Raw genomic sequence first — 16,032 nt, 5'->3', positions numbered from 1 at the left:
ATAATAAAAATACAAAATAATTAAATATTAGTTGAGTTCGGTCAGGTTTGGTTTCTGATGAATTCAAAATAATCATCTGAGTCCGACCGAATCAACTATATACTATCCAAATTAAGCAACCGAATCAACCCGACACCCGATTCAATCCAAACCGTTGTAGAAAAATTATAACGGGTCGGTCAATTTCAATAGGTCTGTTGAAATTTGTCCACCCCTAACCAACCAAAATGATAACTTCGAATTATTGAAAGACCAAATATCCAATCCAATGACTAGAATTTAATCTTCTTATCTACTATTTTAAAAATGCTCAGAGAGAGGGAGAGGGGACAACTCAAGTGAGAACACTTGGTTATTATGAGAAATGAGAACAATGAATCACGACCATAAAATTTTGATTTTTGATTTTAATAAACTAAATTGATTTCTCTTTCTATATTGATTTAAAATAAATATTAAGGATCATAGAAATAGAGACCAATGGTTTAAAATAAATATTAAGGATCATAGAAAGAGAAACCAATGCAGTCAATTAAAATCAACAAATCAAAATTTAATGGTCGTGATTCATTGTTCTCATTTCTCATAATAACCAAGTGTTATCACTTGAATCGTCCCATATATATATATATATATATATATATATATATATATATATATATATATATATATATATATATATATATATATATATATATATATATATATATATATATATATATATATATATATATATATATATATATATATATATATATTAGAAACTTTTAATTAAAGAATGATTAAAAGTACTCTAAGTTGCATGCTGCTAAAACACTCCTTCTAAAAGTTAGATGGGTATAAGTAGGGGTGACAAAATGGGTCGGACCCGTCAGACTGTCCCGTTTGATCCATCATTTTTGGCGAGCTGTGTAACACCCCAAATCTACCCCGCAATAAAGAGGAATACCAGAGTACAAAATTTCAAGCAAATAACAATCTCTTTGCCTCTAAGCGTCTTCATCTCGCGATCCTCAATCCTTATAGGCATAGTCTCCACCATGAGATTATCCCGCACTTGCACATCGTCCATATGAATCACATGCGAAGGATCAGGAATGTATTTCCGAAGTTGCGACACGTGAAACACATCATGCAAATTCTAAAGATTGGGCCGTAAAGCCACCCTATACGCCACATTACCAACCTTCTCTGAAATCTGATACGGTCCAATAAAACGAGGAGTGAGCTTCTTCGACTTCAAGGCTCTCCCTACTCCGGTAACCGGCGTAACTCTCTAGAATACGTGGTCACCAGCTTGGAATTCTAAATCTTTCCTCCACTTGTCATGGTAACTCTTCTGCCTACTTTGCGAAGTCTTCATCTTCTCACGGATCAACTTAACCTTCTCGGTAGTTTCTCGAACAATCTCAGGTCCAAGTACTACACTCTCACCCGTTTCATGCCAACACAACGGAGTCCTACACCTCAGACCATACAACGCTTCAAATGGTGCCATACCGACACTCGAATGGTAACTATTGTTGTATGTGAACTCTATCAATGGAAGATAAGTATCCCACGTACCTCCCTGCTCAAGAACACAAGATCTCAACAAATCCTCCAAAGATTGAATCGTTCTCTCCGTTTGACCATCGGTCTGAGGATGATACGCCGAACTCAACCTCAACTTAGAACCCAACGCCTCTTGCAAACTCTTACAAAAATCTAAAGTGAACCTCGGATCTCTATCCGAAACAATACACAAAGGAACACCATGCAACTTCACAATCACACGGACATAAATTTCCGCCAACTTCGAAACCGGATAAGTGATGTTAATAGGTACGAAATAAGCCGACTTCGTAAGCCTATCAACAATCACCCAAATCGAATCATGTCCTCTCACGGTATTCGGCAAACTTGTCACAAAATCCATGGAAATACTATCCCATTTCCATTCAGGGACTTCTAACGGCTGCATTAAACCAGCAGGCTTCTGATGTTCAACCTTCGACTTCTGACAAGTCAAACATGCGTACACAAACTGAGCTATGTCACGCTTCATTCCAGGCCACCAAAACAAATTCTTCAAATCTTGGTACATCTTCGTAGCTCCGGGATGAATACTCAGATTACTCCTATGACCTTCCTCAAGAATAGATCTTTTCAAATCCACATCATCAGGTATACAAATCCGATCACGGAACCTCAACACACCGTGCGCATCTAACTTGAAATCACCATTCTCAGCTTGATAGACTCCAATCATCGAATCAACCAATTTCATATCCAACTTCTGGGCTTCTCTGACACTATCCAAAAAATCATTGTTAATCTTCAACATACCCAATCGAACACTCTTAGGGGTCACTTCACATACCAAACTCATATCTCGAAATTGCTCAATTAATTCCAACTCCTTAACCATCATTGCCGACATATGCAAAGTCTTGCGACTTAAGGCATCAGCAACAACATTAGCTTTTCCTGGATGGTAATTCGAACTTAAATCATAATCCTTCAACAGTTCTAACCACCTTCGTTGTCTCATATTCAATTCCTTCTGATCAAACAGATACTTCAAACTCTTATGGTCGCTAAAGACTTCAAATCTAGAACCATAAAGATAATGTCTCCAAATCTTCAACACGAACACTACAGCGACAAGTTCCAAATCATGTGTAGGATAGTTCTTCTCACGAACTCTCAACTGTCTTGATGCATAAGCAACAACTTTACCATTTTGCATGAGCACACCTCCTAAACCCATCTTAGAAGCATCACAATAAACCACAAACGATTCTTCCAGATTAGGCAATATCAAAATCGGTGCCGACGTCAACCTTTTCTTCAACTCGGTAAAACTATCTTCACAAGAAACATCCCACACGAAAGCCTTAACCTTACAAGTCAACTTAGTCAACGGAAGGGCTAACTTAGAGAAACCTTCAATGAACCTTCTATAATAGCCAGCTAGTCCCAAAAAGCTTCGAATCTCGGTAGCCGACTTAGGAGTATCCCATCTCAACACGGCATCAACCTTAGACGGATCCACGACAATGCCATCACAAGAAATGACATGCCCCAGAAAACTAACTTCCTTCAGCCAGAACTCACACTAGATAACTTAGCATACAACTTCTTCTCTTTCAAGACTTGCAATGCCAACTTCAAATGCTCAGCATGATCTGATTCTGATTTAGAGTAAATCAAAATGTCATCAATGAACACCACCACAAAACGATCCAGATATTCATGAAAAATACGATTCATGTACTCCATAAATACTCCAGGTGCATTAGTAACACCAAAGGGCATCACGGAATACTCATAATGTCCATAACGTGTTCTGAAAGCCGTCTTCTGCATGTCCTCATCTTTCACTTTAATCTGATGGTAACCCGACCTCAAATCGATCTTGCTAAACACACGAGCACCAACCAATTGATCCATCAAGTCATCAATTCTTGGAAGTGGATACTTGTTCTTGATTGTCACCTTATTCAACTGACGATAATCAATACAAAGTCTCATACTTCCATCTTTCTTCTTAACCAACAATACTGGAGCTCCCCACGGTGACACACTAGGTCTCACAAACCTCTTCTCAAGCAATTCTTCCAACTGCTTCTTCAATTCAGACAATTCAGATGCAGACATCCTATACGGTGCCATAGACACAGGTCTAGTACCAGGTACAAGATCAATAGAGAACTCAACTTCTCTCTTAGGCGGTACATCAGGAATTTCATCAGGGAAAACTTCAGGAAAATCGCACACCACCTTCAATTCTTTTATGATCGCTTGGTTCTCAATAGACATCGATGCAACCAAGGCAAACACTTGAACATCCTCTTTTACTAACAAACGAAACTGTCTAGCGGACAACAACTCAACACCTTCCTCTTCAGGAGAAGAAAACCTCACAGACTTATCATAGCAGTTGATGTGAACACGGTTATGCTCTAACCAGTTCATCCCTAAGATCACATCCAAACCTCTCAACGGCAAGCACATAAAATCAACAAGGAAGTCTCTGTCAAAAATCGACACTGGACACTTCAAACACACAAGAGAAGTGGTCACCGGACCCTTAGTCGGAGTATCGACAACCATCTCCCCGTTCATAGTAGACAACACAAGACCCAATCGATTAACACAATCAGCAGATATAAAGCAATGAGAAGCACCGGTATCAATAATAGTAATTAAAGGAATGCTATTAATGAAACAAGTACCTCTGATGAGTGAATCCTCACTAGTGGTCTGAGTTCCCGACAAGGCAAACACCTTTCCACTAGATTGCTCCTTCTTGGGCTTCTGACACTTGCTTCCAATATGGCCTTCTTCACCACAGTTGAAACACACCATATCCTTATGCGTACAATCGGACGATGCATGACCAAACTTCCCACAACGGTAGCATCTTCTAGCATCAACATTACACGACGTGCTCTTGTGACCAACCTTGCCACACTTGAAGCACACAATACCAGCAGGAGCATCTCCCCCACTAGTTCTCTTACCCTCAACCGCTTTCTGCTTGCCCTTTCCACTCGAAGCTTCATAAGGCTTACCACGACCTTGATAACCCTTTCCCCTCTTCTCACTTATCACACGATAATGAGCATTGTTATCCTCTTCATAGATCCGACAACAATCAACCAAATCAGCAAAGATACGAATCTTCTGGTAACTAATTACTTTCTTAATCTCCGGACGCAACCTATTCTCAAACTTAATGCACTTGGAAAACTCACCATTCGGCCCATCATAGTGTTGGTAAAACTTTGCCAACTCACCAAACTTAGCAGCATACTCCACAACAGATTTGTTCCCTTGACTTAGCTCAAGGAATTCAATTTCCTTCTTGCCACGGACATCTTCAGGAAAGTACTTCCTTAAGAACTCCATGCGAAACACAATCCAAGAGATCTCTTCACAACTCGCTTCCAATCTCCTACGGGTCTCTAGCCACCAATCATCCGCCTCAACTGCTAGCATATGAGTCCCATACCGAACCTTCTGTTCAGGAGTGCAATCCATGACACGGAAAATCCTCTCAATCTCCTTAAGCCATGTCAATGCGCCATCAGGATCATAAGTTCCCTTAAACACATGAGGGTTCTCTCTTTGGAAGGTAGCCAAACTCCGAGAAGCAGCACTCTCTCCACCATTCGGTTGGTTCTCCAAAGCTTGAGCCATTGCTTCCAAAGCAGCAGCTATTGTAGCATCATTCCTCCCAGCCATCACAAGTCTTCACTACAACACAAAAGTAATCAGCACAAACAACAATATAAGCTTGTTAGACTACACTACGACACGACACATGGCCGGACAAGACCGACCTGCTCTGATACCACTAATGTAACACCCCAAATCTACCCCACAATAAAGAGGAATACCAGAGTACAAAATTTCAAGCAAATAGAACACAACGATTCGGAGCGTCACATTTTAAACAACAAAATCACATACATATAACATGCTCAATCACTTAGATACATAACACACATGTAGGAGAACAATATCGAAATCATTAATCATTGTCAGCCAATCAAGTACTTGCATCGCAGCGGAAAATCATATGTCAACAACAATACAAATCATAATATCACGGCCAAACACGGCACGATACATCTAAAAAGTCTCAGCATAATATAAGGACAAGGTTTAACAAGGATAAACACAAGAAACCAAAACATAAACAAGTAATCCAACGTTCCCCGAGTGCTATGTATCAGAGCATCGACACACACCGACTCGAGCTATAGGTACACGACTACTCCGCGTCATTACCTGCACGTTACCAACGGAGGGTAACATTCAAACAGAGAGGGTGAGATATCAATCATTATAAAGAAGCGTATGATAATATTCAAAGCGGAGAAATAATCATACATCGGTCACCACTTCTCAACATATATCACTTACTACTATTCACAACATTCAACATCTTACCGACAACAATAATATCAATCTCAATTAAGGCATACATAGTCATTTATCACATATGCTCAACGAAACAACCATCAAATTGACACAAGATAACATTCATGTTATGCGCACACAAATATTCAAATACGACTCAGCATACGACTTTACTTATGCAACTCAAACAATGCAAATGCATGTGGTACCATTGGAGTAAAACTCCCGTCTCAAACAATTGCCATTGGGCCGTCTCAAACATTCGCCACAAGGGCCGTCTCAAACATTTGCCACTAGGGTCGTCTCAAACAATGCAATGAATGTGACTCAATGATGCACATTCACAATCACACTTAACGACATAATCGACTCGAACAACACAGTCCACGTAAACGACATGATCAACTTAAACGACATAATCAATTCCGGATATCCAATGTCAACAAAATCCAATTCAAGAAGATTCCAAGAGTATTCAAAGTTATACAAAGCATATTCTACGGCAAGACATCAATTAGGGCTTCACGTAGGTTCAAACGACACTTAAAAAGGAGTTACGGTTCAAAAGATACAGCATTTCAAAGTTTAGGAAAAGTTCTGCAAAATAGGGTTCGCGGCGCCAACAGGGTTCGCGGCGCGAACTGAGCGAATCCAAAAATCCCTAACTTTCTGCCAAGCAGTTCGCGGCGCCAACAAGGGGTCGCGGCGCGAACTGAGCAGATCCAGAACTTCCAAAGTTTCTGCCAAGGGGTTCGCGGCGCGCACAAGGGTTCGCGCCCTCCAAAGTTTCTTCCAAGGGGTTCGCGGCGCGCACAAGGTTTTGCGGCGCGAACTGGCGATTTTCAGAAAACCCCAAACACAGAAAACAGCATACGAAACTCATCCCAAAACCCCTAAACTCAACCCAATCAAGTTGGAAAACATCAAACATCACGAACAATCACAGAGTACATGGTATAAACACAAATACAACACATATTATGGGTCTTATAACATCATAACATCAATTTAAACACATTTCAAATCATCAAATCAAGCATTTGTTCATGGACCTTAACATCTCTACACACAACTTCCATGGATGCAACATACAATTAAATCCCACCCAAAACATCATCATACATCCCTTTAGCATGAAAGAATCCCACCCTTACCTTAGGTTTGGATTGAAGACAACTCTATCTTCAACCTTGAGATTCCCCTCTTTCTCTTCACTCTACTCTTCTCTTCTTTCACCAAAAACCCCAAAATGAACTTCCAATTTCTATTTCCTCTAAAACCCTTGTTTTAGTTAAACCCTTACCATCTTAAATTACTAATGGGCTCTAACTAACACCCCTCACTTACTAATACCGACTTAGGCCCAATTATCAACAACACTTACTATCTTATATTATTACTAATAATCCCCAAATAAAACAACATAAAATCAATTAAACATATAATTAACACATAATGCACAATTAATTCACATAAATAAATAATTAAAGAAAAATGGTCGTTACAAGCTGAGCTGAAATTTTTGCTTCGGTATAGTAAGTTGGTCTGCCACGCCTAACCCGCTTAAAAAATAGGGGGCGGATTTTATCCGGTAGACTTTTTGTTAATATTTTTTTATTTATAATGAAAATTGGTAAAAAAAAATTAACATTCATTTTTTTACATCCTTTTAAAATTAGGTTTCTTTACATTTGTTTCATCTGTCGTCGTGCATATCCTTCCACTCCACAGCCATTCTATACTTTTATTAGATACTCTAAGCCACTACTTCTGTTTTGTTCTTCTTTCTCCAGAGACACGCGTTTAAGGTAAGCTTCAATTTAATTTTTCTACTTCAATAAGTTAATGATAGTGTTATTCCTTTGTCTCTGTTATTTCATTTTCACATTCAATTAGCCATTCTAGTTGCTTCATATTTTAAATGAATTACTTACTAAGACACACTTGTGATGTTATTGCCATATTCTTGTACGTCTCGCTATTCATGTGGGTGAAAATTATTACTCTTTTTTTTATTTTGATTTCAGTAGTTGTTTTTTTTTTATGGTTTCAATATTTTGTATGTCTTTGTATCGATGAGATTAAGGTTTATAAGATGAAGAGAAATTTGGATGTTGAATCTACAATGAGTGATTATAAGGGGTTTATAATTGGTTTTGAAGGAATAGAGATCCACTCCATTTCCTAAAAAGAAATGGAGGGTCCATTACTATAGTTTTATGTGTATATTACACGTATTTCTAAGACATGTGACATATATTTATTATTTATTTAACTTTATGCACCTAACTTTATGTGTATAGTTTTATGCACCTAAAACTATAATAAAGACATGTGACATGTGACATTTCTTTTTAGGAAATGGAGTGGATCTCTACTCGTTTTGAAGAGGTAATTTTATTGTTGAGATTCTCGTTGTTTATGTGTTTATTGGATATACCTATTGATCATGTTCCATCTATATTGTTTTTCAATTATTTTTTTGCATTTGTGTTTTGAATTTGAATAGATTGAGCTGAAATTTAAGCGTTTATGAATTGTTGGATGCCTTGTGTAGCAGCTAATGTGTTTTAAATGACAACAAAATGTCTATCATATGAAATTTTATTTTGTTTGATTTGAATGTTTGATAGTTTGAGAGATACTCTATTTGTTATTTTTTCTCTCTACTTATTATTCAAGAGTTACCCTTGATTAAAATGCATATTCAAAATTTGATTTCTGTGTTGGAAATTTGGAATAAATCTTTTACTTCCTAATTTTGACATTCAGTTTTTTGTTATCCAATTGAAGTATTTGTTTGATATTTTTTTATCCTTAGGTTAAATTGAAGGTGCAGATGATGTGGTAGATTTATGGTATGTTTGGATTGATGGAATAGGATGGAATGGAGCGGAATGGAATGGAATAAGTTTATGTTCCATCGTTTGGATTGATTAAAAACGGATGGAATGGAGTGGTATCGGATGGAATGCATTCCATCCCATTCCATCACTTTCCACCATTTTTTGTACCATTCGATTTGGACGGAATGAAAAAATTACTCTATTCCATCATGAAGTATCCAAACAATGGAATGACATATTTATTCCGTTCCGCTCTATTCCATCCCGCTCCGCTATATTCTGTTCCGTTCTTTTTATTGTATCCAAACATAGCCTTAGAGCATGTTAATGAAAATGTTGAAGGTTATGATGAAACACCTGAAACTAAAAGGTTCAAAATGACTAGTGCTGATTGTTGGAAACTTTTCACTAAAATTGGCTCCGGTGTTGATGGCGTTAACATACAAAAGTGCAATGGTTGTGGAAAGGTGTTTAGGGCAGGCGGTAAGAATCATGGGACCACAACACTAAATCGTCATATGAATAAATGCCCAAAAATCAAATATGTTGATGTTGGTCTAGTCATGATCGACTTGCAAGATAAACTTAAGACTTTGATTATAGATAAAAAGGTGTCTAGAGAAATGTGTGATATGGCCATCATTAAAATAAATATTATGATAGTGAATAACAACAAAATTGAATATCAATGAAATTGATCGAATTAATTGACATTTATTATCTATCATAAAGCAAGAGAATAAACGGTTATAAAAGGGTAGAATGAAGAGTAATGGTAAAATTTGATATTATGATCAATTATTAACTTTTAAAATAAATTTCATAATTATTACCCATATAATTAAATATTATCATCCATTCAAAAACACTAGAATGAAAAATATAGAAATATTTGAATTTAATTAATTAAAATATTCAAAATTAATAACATGGAATCAAATTATTATTTTAAAAATATTTTTATTTTTATTAGTAAATGAACGTTAAATAAAAATTAAATAGCATTATTAATTTGGCTACATAGATTTAAACTATTCTTTAACAAAAATTATGAAATATTTGAAAAGAGAATACGTGAACCAAACCAGGTTGCCTTTTTTGTAAAATTTATGAAAAAAATTAAAAATACAAATTTATATTTTTTTCATGATTAATTTCATTTTCTAATTGTAATATTTTTACTATTATTGTTACATTACAGTTATTCCCACCAAAATAGTGAGAACTCATGCACTTAAAAGGCAATAGAATAATAATCAAAATAAGCATAAGCATTTTTCAAAGACTTCACACACTCATAATTTAATTTACGTTTAATAAGTTTGAAGGCTCTCTGATTGTTGGCATACATTTTGCTAAAACATACTGAGGAAGATCGTGTTGGAAGAGATGCTATATGACTTAGCATTCAGACTTCAACATGTTGAAGAAGATGTCATGACATCCTGGCTGCAGAAAGCTGATCTGGCAAGTGGATCAGGCGTTATTATCTGTAACAAGAATATTTAAATCAGTTCAAAATATTCGAAGAAATCAATCGGCTGATATTTTTGCCAAGGTGGATTCAATCAGAAGATTCCCATGCTATTTATTATTGAAGACATTTTAGGAAGGATTGGATTGAAGTCCTAATTTCTTGGAGAACAAGTAGTAGAGTTTTTGGCAGCCTCACTGCTGTGATTTGAAGCCCAGTCCAAAAAACGACATATCTATAAATAGAAGGGTTGTAACCTAATTTATGTGTGGAACTGATATTGTTTATTTTATGGTTTAGGAATCCTTATTTTTCTATGTGTTCTACTGTGTACATTCACAAACCTGTAGGTGTTCAATGTTGTTTGATCTCCGAAGCTTTTAAGCAAGGAGAGTATTTGCATCCTCGTAAGCTTTGAAGCATCGAGGAGTAGTTTGTTTATTTTTATTTGATTTTTATTTGGTTACGAGATTGTGACTGCAAGGGATTTGAGGAGGGCCTCATACCTAGGTGAGACTTAGGTAGAAATCATAGGAAGGGTACTGATTAAGTGAGAAGGGTAAACTGGGACTGTTTAACTTCGAATTGATACTATCGGATATTGATTTCATCATGGCTTGGTAGCCCCCAGACTAAGAAGGATTGTTCTGAACTGGGTAAACATATCGCTGTGTTATTTACTTTCTGCAAGTTTATTATTGTTGTTCTTATTCATGTTCATAACTCAGATACAATGTTGTGACATCTCATTCGACATCCTATATCTGATACCAGAATTTCAAAGTTCATTTGAGGAAAAAAAATATTTTTTTAAAAGTGCATGATATGATACTAATTTACCACCATAGACGAAAATTTCAAAATTCTGAAACTCTTCTGAATTTTGACAATTTTACAGCATCACATATCATTTATTTTAGCATGAAATATCTTAGGCAACATTAATGATATATAATGAAATCACATAGTTTATTTTAGCAAAAAATACTTTAGGCAGCATAAATGATATAATGCACATATAACTTATTTTAGTTTCCTTCCAAGTTTGTATGCAGTAAGTGGAAATCACCTTAAATCCTGAAAGAATCCTAAAACATAAAACCTCTAATATAAATGTTGCAAACATGTTTCAATTAATCTGTCTGCAAGCACAAATAATATATTTTGTTTGAGAGTAATAATAAAGCAGAAATAACATATTTACTGCCAAAGAGTGTTTCTACAATAGACTGTAAAGTACTTTTTCATGAAGTAATAAGCATACTCAAGCTTCCTTTTCATTTTGTTCTACACAACAGAGCATATACGATGTTCATGAAGTTTTTGGGCAGCATATTAAAAATTTATAATTATTGATAAAGCAATGACACTTGCACCAGTCTGTTCTCCAGGGGCTTTTTCATTTGAAAGGGTCGAGAAACTAACATTGTGCTAGGCACTAAGGGATTTCATCAATTTTACACAATCATGTTAGTCAAAATGTTCAGCCAAATCACATAGTTGTGCATTATGCTTCCTAATCTATTTTTCACTTTCATGAAGAACTCTTTCAAGGTGTCAGTTTCTTAGCACAAGTTGTACAACAATCATGATGTCTATTTGCTCTATTGGAATTCCAGGTGCATTAACAACCACTTCTTCATTGAACAACAAAAGTTTTTTAAAAGTAAGCAAATTATAAAAGAATCTCTTAAAAGCTAGCTATTCAAAAGTAAACATCACAACACAGTAAATTTGACAAAACATTTTCTCATAGCACAAGATGCATTAAAAGGAAACTAAAGAAAAAATCACACTCCATTGTCATAAACAATTAAATTTCGCCAATTTGGATGACGGTAATGGAAGCTTTCTCAAACTTCAGCAATAGCCAAACCTGAAAGTGTTCCAAAGCACAGGTACTGAGATTCATATATTTCATTTGCATCTTGTTTAATTAAAATGAAAACGTAGTTAATTAATTAATGAATGTATTTTTGTCATATATCCCTATACAATTGCTAAAAGGAAGTTATATAAACAGAGTAGTGAAACAAAATTGGTAGATGTCTTGCAAAGTGAAGGACCATCGATTGATTGATTTGAGATAACTAAATTAAATTTCTAAATACACTCATGTTACAACAATAATAGCTCCAATTCAATTGTTTATACCATGGGTGGATAAAAGAAAACCACCCGACAATACCCGACCAATCTGAATGAAAAGTTAAGCGTCGGGTCGAGTTGTCACGGGTCTGCGGGTTGGGAGGTTGAAAGGGTCGGTTACAGTAGGGTAAATATGGTCAGGTTCGGATGGATAAATTGGGTTTGTAGGACCCTGAACCCGATCGATGTTGTATTATTATTATTATTATTATTATTAAGTAATAATTAATATGATATGGCCCAACTCAGTGCAAAAATGATAGGCCCAGTCTATTAACTCAGAATTTTGCATTAACACAAAAATTCTCCTAACCCTAAACACAACACAACAAACATCGCTCATCATCTTCTTGGTCGTCGTCCATCACCATGGCTTCAAACCCTAACCGTAAAAAACTCACCCACCGCCGTTGTCGCCACCACCATCCACACCTTTTCTTCCTCGTCCTAACATTGTCACAATAATCTCAAGCTTTCTCTTTGTTTTCTTGTTCAACCTCAAACCTCAACCTTTAATGTCCTAAATCACGAACTCAGCTTTCAACATTGACTCCTCTCGACAATCGTTCAACCACAAGCCTCAGCCTGCAACATCCGGCTGAAATCATGAGCTCAGCTTTCAACATTAACTCGGTTTGGATACATTTACGGTCGCAATAGAAAGTAAGTTTTGTAACTTGTCAGCACCCATCGTTCACGTTGAAACTCTGTTTTTAGAGTAGTGATTTTGATTTTCATTCTCTCCATTTGGTGCAAGAGCTTTATGATCTTTTTATGTCAAAATGATTTAGCTTTATGATCTTAATTGAATGGTTATTATAAGTTTAATGTGTTATTTCTTATTATATTTTTAGATCAATTGAGAGAAGACATATTTTCGACGAACTTATGCAACTCAGGTGGTTAATCTTAGCTTAATTCGCTATTTCTTTAGTGCTTTTGCTGCTTATATTAATTTATGATTCATGTTGTGATTTGTTACAGAAGCAAGCTTAGATTAACCAAGAATTCAGTTTGAAGAAGCTGCTTATACATCATGTTTTCATCAAACAAGAATTCAATTACAGAAGCAAACTTGGTCATTTTGAGTTCTTGATTTATATCTAATTAAAATAGGTAGTTATCTATTGTAATTTTTATTGATATGCATTGTTATGTAATCAGTCAGTAACTTTTTTTGATGTATGCAAGGAGTTCAAGATATGCAAGGAGCTGGAAATATGCAAGGAGTTCGACATATGCAAGAAGCTGAAAAATACGCAAAATAACGTTATATATAGGCTAAGTTTTATTCATGACTAGGTGTATGCTAGGTTATGTGAATTACTTGTTGTGTTATGTGAATGTTCTCTTTGTTTTTATGCAAGTTTTTGTTATTAGGTGTATAAGTTTTTGTTATACAAGTTTATGATTAAATGTAGTTCCATTTTTGTTATGCAAACTTCATGATTAAGTGTATTGTTTTCTACAAGTTTATTGAAAGATATGCACTGTTTTGTATTATGCAAGCTTCATGATTAAATATAGTTCCATTTGTTTGATCCTTTAGGTTGTAGGAAGGGGTTGGCTTACTTTATCATTTTAGATGAGAAGCCATTTATTATAGTTGAAGGAGAGGGATTCAAGTACTTTTGTAACCAAATGCAACCCCAATTTACTCTACCATCAAGGAGAACCATAGCTAGGGATTGTTTTCAAATATACCTTGATGAGAAAGTGAGGTTGAGAGCGTTATTTAAGTATGATTGTAGTAGGGTGGCAATTACAACAGATTGTTGGACTTCCGTTCAAAATCTAAACTACTTAATGTAAGTTTAAGAGTGCGCCTAAGAGGGGGGTGAATTAGGTTTTCAAAAATTAATCGGTTTTATGAGAATACTTCTACTAATTTTTGGTTAAGTGTTTGAAGGTTTTTGAATGGTTCTTTTCTTTTCTTGGTAATAGTGATGAAAGCGGTAAAATGCAGAAAAGTAAAGAACACAATGATGTATACTGGTTCCCCTCACAATCCGAGAGTACTCCAGTCCCCTTTCAACATGAAAGAGATTTTACTATTGTTAGATCTTTGTACAAGCCTATACTAAGACTCCTCCTACAATCTTCTAACAAAACCACCAAGAACAATCCTCTTGGATTTTCACTAAGTACATTAAGAGAACAATCACCCCTTAATGACTTTCTTGTTTCCAACAATCCTGGACAACAAGAACAACCAACCAAGTAGAACAAGAAAACAATCCTTTCCTTTCTATTAACTTGTTTCCAACAATCCCGGACAACAAGAATTTACAAAACAAATATGGAAAATATTTGAGTGATAAAGTTGATGAACATATATCAATCTATAAGATTGATCTTCTCTTTCAAGCAAAACAATTTACAATGATATAATAGTGCTCAAGTGTTTATGTATGAATGAGAAACTTTTCTAACAATGTGCAGAAAAAGTTTCAAAGAAAGTTCAAGTATGAAACACTTGTATGAAAATATATGATAAAAAAGGGTGGTAAATTGTAATGAAAGAGGTGTGATTTAAATCTGAAGTTAATGGTATTTATATAGGTATTTACACCCTTTAGAAAGAGTATAAAATGATCAAACAATGCAATGTTTAAGGTTTGAAAATATATTTTCGTTTGGGTGAAAACATGCAATACAAAAACACACTGGTTCAGTAGGAACCGGTTCCTACATGGGACAACCCGGTTCCTACTGAACGTTACAACAGAATATTTGAAATTCTGAACATGGGAACCGGTTCCCAGATAGGGACAACCCGGTTCCTAGTAGTAAACCATAAAACCTTGTTTATGCTGAATGCTGGAACCCGGTTCCCAGCTAGGGAGGAACCGGTTCCTGAAGGTTTTCCACACAATTTGCTTTTGAATAAGGTTTCAACAAGAGTTTATTTTGGAATGAAACTTATTCCATGCATATATAAGTTTGGGTATGTATGAACGAAAGTTTATATGATTATTGAGCACTAAGGAATATCAATGTAAAAGGAATTTAGCTTGTACTGTAACACCCTTCTAAACCCCCACGAAAAATATAATATATTCAGAGTAATAACACATCAAGGATGCTACAATTATTAAATAAATAAAAACATCAAGTCGATTGTCATGCTTTATTAAGATTAAACCAACTTCAAACATGTGTTCATCACAGCGGAAACTTATTTTAAACAATGTAAGGAACATATCCAAACAGTTCAACAATACATAATCCATAATCAAAATAGCAACAAAGTATCTCAAGTAACGCTAAGACTAATCGATCCCAGTGTTACAATCAGAGCATGACTCGACACGAACTACGGGCTAGCCTACAAGCTATCTTCACCCAATCAAGACGCCTCTCCATCCTTAATCTGAAACCATCAAAGTAAGGGTGAGTTTCGTTCGAATTAATAACCATTATACAATCATAAGCAATAAGATCTCATAGAAATTATCATCCATTCAACATACTTATAATCGGAAATTATTATAACAGGCAAACATCAGCACATGAACATCATCTATCACACCACACAATCATCCAATTATATCCAGCTATAATGCAATGAATGGACTGACACTCATGCATGTGGTACCAAGATTCGTGAATCACATCACAGGACTTCTCTCTTTGATACTTCCCTCTAGT

This window comes from Vicia villosa, linkage group LG2 (genome assembly GCF_029867415.1).
Source record: "Vicia villosa cultivar HV-30 ecotype Madison, WI linkage group LG2, Vvil1.0, whole genome shotgun sequence".
NCBI classification, from domain to species: domain Eukaryota; kingdom Viridiplantae; phylum Streptophyta; class Magnoliopsida; order Fabales; family Fabaceae; genus Vicia; species Vicia villosa.
Note: the sequence above shows the minus strand (reverse complement) of the source record.